This window comes from Amblyomma maculatum, chromosome 7 (assembly GCF_055883805.1).
Source record: "Amblyomma maculatum isolate TAMU_Amacu chromosome 7, ASM5588380v1, whole genome shotgun sequence".
Classification (NCBI taxonomy): Eukaryota; Metazoa; Arthropoda; class Arachnida; order Ixodida; family Ixodidae; genus Amblyomma; species Amblyomma maculatum.
Window position 1 is genome coordinate 130879263 of NC_139350.1, and position 6408 is coordinate 130885670.

Here is a 6408-nt window from a genome sequence, read left to right on the forward strand (position 1 = left end):
TGTTCGGTCAGTGAGGAAATTTTGCACATAGCAGAACATTTTTTGTCCACATCACAGGTCTCCTAGGCTGCTGAAGATAGCCTCGTGATTGATATTATCAAAGGCTCCTTTGAGGTCTGCGGCTAGTATAATTCTCTCATTTTTGGATGAAATATGGTCTAAGATTTCCTTCTTGAGCTGAAGCATATCCTGTGCTGAAAGATGCTTCCAAAAGCTGAACATTGTGTCTGGAAATAATTCTTCGCGCTCCAAATGCTCTGTCGGTCGGGTATGTACGATTCATTCAAACCATTTACCCACACATGACAGGAGTGAAATGAGCCAGAGGTTCTCTGGGTGTGGGCGCTTGCCTGGTTTGAAGATTTTTATTATATCTGCAATGCTTCCATTCCCGGGGTATCGTTCCAGTCACCCAGATCTCATTGAAGTAGTGAGTCATTTCTTTGATCCGTTCGTCTCCCATGTTGCGAATGACCGTGTTCGTGAGTTGGTCGTGCCCTGGGGCAGTATTCTTGTGGAAGGATAGAACCGCCTTGAAGTCCTCCGCCTCAGTTATGGGAGCGTCAAGCTGGGGGTTGTCTGGCCCCGAGTAATCGGGGAGAGTAACTTGGGGCGAAGTGGGGTCACCAGCATATTGGGCCCACACTTTGTCTACGATCTCTGCGTCTGTGGCAGGTTCAGCGTGTAGGATTCATTCAATCATCTTGCTGTTCTCGCCTTTAGTGCGACCGGGGTTGATGAGGTATCAGATTAGGTTCCAGCTTCGGCCATTTCCAAGTTGTCCGTTCAGGTTGTTGCAAATCTGACACCAGTTACTACTATAGTAAGCTCTTTATCATAGGCTTGAATTTTGTTTAGCTGGGCTAGGTGGAGTTTGAGACGGTGATTATGCTTCTGGTGTTTCCAGCGTCTAGTGAGGCTCCGTCGAGCTTCCCATAGATTCAGGAGGTGGTGATCCACCTTGGGTGCTTCATCAGGCGATGTGATAAGTTTAGTGTGTTGGTCGTATTTTTCTTTCATGCACTACATCTATTCTTGAAGGTCCCGAGTAGCTACTGAGGTTTCCTCTTGCCGAAATTTATGCCAATCCGTGATTTTCGACTGTTTTAGATTTCGCTTATAGATGCCCGTTCCAGTAGTGATTTCACAGACATAATAGTCACTGCCGAAGCTCAGCCCTGTGTTGTGCCAATTGACATCCAGACCCTCCGTCGCGTATGCCAGATTGGGGCAAGTATCTCTGTTAACGCTATTTCCCTGGCGAGTAGGGTAGCAGCAGTCTGTGAGCAGTATAAGGTGGTTTTGTTCAGCTGCCTTAATAAGTAAGGTGCCCTTGGTGGTGTTTCATGGGTACCCCCACATACGATGCGTTGCATTGAAGTCCCCTGCAATGAGCAGGTCATTTTTTCTGGCCCGAGCTTTCGCCTTCATGATGAGGGGTTCGAATCTGTATGTCAGTCGCGTGGGGGCTGTACAGATTTATGATTAATAGGCTGCTATGTCGGCATCGCCCGTGTGCAATAATTTCAATGAGAATGTGCTCGATTGCAGTGATGGGAGCGTTGTGCTTGATTGCCATGACCAATTGCTTCTGAGTGTGGCCATCTTTTTGAATTTGTCATCCACATGAGTATCGTAGGCAATCAATTTGGAGGTGTTATTCACTTCTTGGAGATGATTCCAGGTTTGCTTTTTAAGTGGGTGATATGAACTCCAAAGTCGTATTTGTTACTGAAGCTTCTGGAATTCCACTGCCACACACAGCAGCCTATGGTGTCCACCGGGCGGATGGATGGGTTACAGCCTGCCACGTTGGGGGTCTGTACCGAAAGCTCGCCGCACGTTCTTGGTGTTTTCCGGGTCGTGACTGTGCGATTGCTCACGTTTGTAGGGATTGCAGTAGTCTTCATCAAGCTTCTTCACCGTGGCAATGAGGTGTCCGAATTGAGTGCCGAGTCGTTGGATGCTAGTGACGATCTGGTTGGTTTTTTGTTTTTGTTTTGGTCTTGCGCCCAGCATGTGAAAAATTCAAGCAAGTCGCACCTCCTGAGAACAAGATTTTAAGCATCGCAGTCCTCAGACGTGGGTTTAGAAACTTCCACATGTTGAGGAATGTGCGCGGGTGTAGGGGTAGAACTTATTCTATTCGCGGATTCCTCATAGCGGTGTTTCTATGCGTCCTTTTCGCATATAATTTCCTCCTACTGTTTGCTAAGTTGTTCAAACCTAGCGGTAAAGCTAGCCGTAGCCGCGGATACGGCCTGTTTGATCATGGCCATCACAGCAGTGGGAGGCAAAGGAAGCCCACTTACCCATGCAGGCGGCTTCTGTTGCAGAGGTGCTGCCTGGTTGGCCCGACTATGAGAGGTAGAGCGGCCTTTTCCTCTGGGTTTGGATTCAGAGCGCGACCGGGCTTGGTTGTTCTTGGATTTGTGGCAGCCACCTCCTTGGTATGGCTCAGAGGGGAATGGTTGTTCAGCTAAGGAGGGCAACTTTCAGTGGTTGCTTTGGGCGGCGTCTCTGTGTTGGCGTTAAAGCCCACTGTTTTGCTCTCGATCTTGGGTTTCTCAGGAGGCTGTTGGTATCGACTGCGGCAATCAGGTCCCCCTGTAGTCTGGTCGCCACTGCAAAAACTGTAGGCCTTTGCACACTCGTGGGCTTGAAACAGGTTGTCCATATTTGAGCCTCATCTCTTTCATAAATTTTTATTGATAACAGAAGAGAAAGGCTTCCTTATATTCTTGTTACAACTCTTCTTGTACCCCATCACCTTCACATTTCAGGCTGTAAATTATTTCCTTTTTGCAGGGTCTGCAAAAGAAATTTCTCTCCGATTTCTTCTTTTGATGTGCGTTTATACAATCTCGCCATTTTCTTGATCCGTAATGTTAATTCGATGTCTGTGAAGTGCAGTGTGGATATGGTTGTGTGTGTCCCCGTCAGCTGGGAACAATGCTAGGCAGCTTATGTCCAATTTCGGTTGATTTGTGAAAAAGCCTGACATAAACGTGCAAGCATTGCTTAACTTTGTAAACACACTTTGTGCCTTTGAGCCCAAGATCATTTGTGTTGGCAGATACTCTCTGTACTTACAGCTTGGCTCAAGCCAGCAAACTGTTCAAATTCGTGTCCACTGTGAGTACTCATGGGTGATATTGTGACATAAACATATTGCTCAGTCCTGATATTCCTTCTTCCCTGTACTTTCCCTTCTGGCTGTCTTACCCTATCAGCTTTGTTTTGTGCATTTTAGCAGCTCCTCACCTCCTCTTTTACAGCAATAGTTTTGTACAGGATTTAGTGAAGTTCTGCGGTATCACGTGCCCAGCTAGGACCGACGTTTATCAGAACTGCTGAGCACAGTATGGGTTGTGTCACTGCAAGCAAATTAAAAGAGAAAAAGCAATTTAAAGCTTTCAGAGAACATCTAAAGAAAAATATCTCATGCCCAGGTTGAGAACACTGCTTTTTGGGTTAATCATTTGCAGTTCCAAATGAGTTATCATGAATTTTGTATTATGGATGCAAAATTTGAATTTAATACTAATTTCTAATGAATGCAGTTGCTTAAAATTAAATGTATAAAACATGCGGGGGCATATCTTCTACAGAGTCACCCAAAAACTCAAGACGTTCTGAAAACTGCGAATGTGTCTTCTCACTTAAACACAAAAGACTGCAAGGTAGATAAGCAGTCAAGACAAAAAAGAAAAAGGGTCGTGCTTAGCAACAGCGGATCTGAAGAAGACGTGCTTCCTGCTGAAGGTAAGCTTTTTCTAATGATATGAATTTTTTATGCAGCTAAATGCAGCAGAAGTTACATGACATGGCGTTTTCTTAACTACTCGTGGTTAATTGCCTGTGAAACTCTGCAGCCTTGCACTTATATTACTTGATTGCAGCTCTCGCTTAACCGGAGTTGAAGTGTGGTCAGCTCTTCCAGGGAGCAGTTTGGGGGTGATGTCTCCTTTTCACTGAAGTGGTGTTTTTCTTGTTTTTCTATCGTTTCTCACAAAAAATGGCTTGTTGAGAAGGCCCCCTCCACCTCCTCGGCCCCTTTTGAATATGCATCCGTACTAACTGAACATTTTATTCCTGTGCTGGAAGCAACAAATGCTTAATAAAGATTGTCAGAATTCTAAATTCTAAGTCAGAATTCCTGTTGTAATATTACGGGGCGGCAAAGCAGTGATGAACAGGATAGCCATGACAGCAATGAGATTAGTTTGATCAATGCTGGCTGGCCTAGCGCGAGCGCTCCTGCCCACACCATTGCCCGCTTCTTTTTCCTCGTCCGTAACAATATTACTGGCTTATTAGACTCCAAAAATGTCTAAACTAGAAGCTTTTATAGAAACTGTTGTAATATTATTACTTTAGAAGAAAACAGAAAAAAATTCCAGCTTAAAGAAATCATGGTAAATTCATTTACAAAAGATATCAATGCATGATAATTATACCCACAATGGAAGATATGATTAGGATAAAGCAGGATAGCAGGTGGACAATCGATGGTTTAGACACAATATTTTCCACAATAAAAAATTTTCATAAATGTCAGCTCTAGTAAATTTGCAGCCAAAATTCGGTACTATTTCTTAGGAAACAACACTATGCATTCCCCAGCTAAGATAAACCAAGACTAAAAGAAGTTACAACTATATAGGCGTTCATCCGAAATGAAATCAAGTGATCCATGGGAATATCATGGTGTTAGAATAAAAGAAGTGTGTGAATGGGCTTCGCACCGAAAGGCAAGTGGTGACACCGATGCTTTTATTTCCGCAGGCTGCCGAGAAATGGCGATGACTCTTGGTGGCTGTAGATTCGCTCTTTGCTGTAAGGAATGGCAGTCAGTTTTCGACATGCATTGGCACGCATTTTGTTCTCCTCACTCATTGCATGGTGCAATTGGCTGATGCCTCACTCCATGTCTTTTTTTGATCATGGTATGTTCTGCATTCATGTAATATGGAAAAAAGTGCTTTCTTCTCGCTGCAACGTGCGTTAAAAATCCTGCAAAGAAAATTTGCGCTTATTTTGGTGCCAAAAGACTGCGAACGGCTTCATCTGTGGCAGCCTACATACCAAGAAGGTACCGAGATATACAATCAAGAGACTATGTTTGTGAGAGGCATTTCGAGCCTAGGTTTATGTCCAAAACATGGCCGGCAGAGTAAAATGGGAGTGTGCTGCAAAGTGTGCCACATTGCATGTTGCTGGCAAAGGAAGCGGTCCCCACTATATTTCTGCCTGCCTTGCCAACCTTTCAAAGACTGCATAAAGTAGAAAGCGACCCACGGAAAGGCAGCCCCCGGAGCCGAAAAACACAGAAGGTAGCCGAGCCTTATGTAGAAGCGTCAGGTGAAGGTAGCACGCGCTTTGCACAATGGCACTGCATGTGCACGGGTTGGCCCAAAAGCCCAGGTGCGGCCCAGTCCACAGGCCTGTCTGGGCCGAGACGTGAGCATTTTTGCTGGCAACTCTCCTGTCCTCTACTCTCTTGTTTTTCCTTACTTCCTGGTGGCAAGGGTTAACCGTGTGTGGAGTAACTACCCTGTGTTACCCTATATTAGGTTATAGTTATGGTGTACAGCTGGCAGGAAAGGACTTGTTCGGAGTTTTCTGTCCCGTCCCCTTGTTGGGCTTCATGGTGGGTGGCTGGCACCATGGCCGAACAGCATGCCATTTTATGGATTCCTCCTCAAAAAAGGCGGACCGGAGCAGCATCTGACAGCAGCAGAAACAGGACCCGCCGGCTCCTCAACTAGCTGCCCAAAAGGCTTCTTCGCAGGAGAAGCCTGAAATCTCTTCTCCCACAGCTCGTCTGCGAACCTCCAGCGCCTCCGAGCAGGCAATGGATACTACCCCTCACTCGCCCCCGCTCCAGCGGCAGCACTCTCTTGAATGAAAAAAAGAGAGCGAAATAAAATAACAGGACCGGATAATCCGGAAACCTAAGTTTTTAGCTCCATCTTCACAAATCATTAAACATGGCATTTTTGGTCCACTGGAACTGCCGTGGACTCATTAGAAACTACAGTGATGTAACCGATCTTTTAAATTCACTTGGCCCAGTTGCTTTATGTTTACAGGAGACAAACCTAGAGCCAAAACACAAACATTCTAAATAAAGTATAAAGTCTTTCGCTGTAATCGACAGCAAGCAAATAGGTTATCTGGAGGTGTTGCTATTATCATTCAGAATTCAATTGCAACTCATCAAATTGACCTCAAAACTAATTATGACGCTGTTGCGGTCACTATTCTGCACCACAAAACTCTAACATTTTGTTCTGTATACCTTGAACCCCATTCTAATGTCACACTTCATGACCTGGAATCACTTTTTAAACAGCTACCAGAGCCATATCTGGTGTTGGAGATTTTAATGCACATTCCACTTTT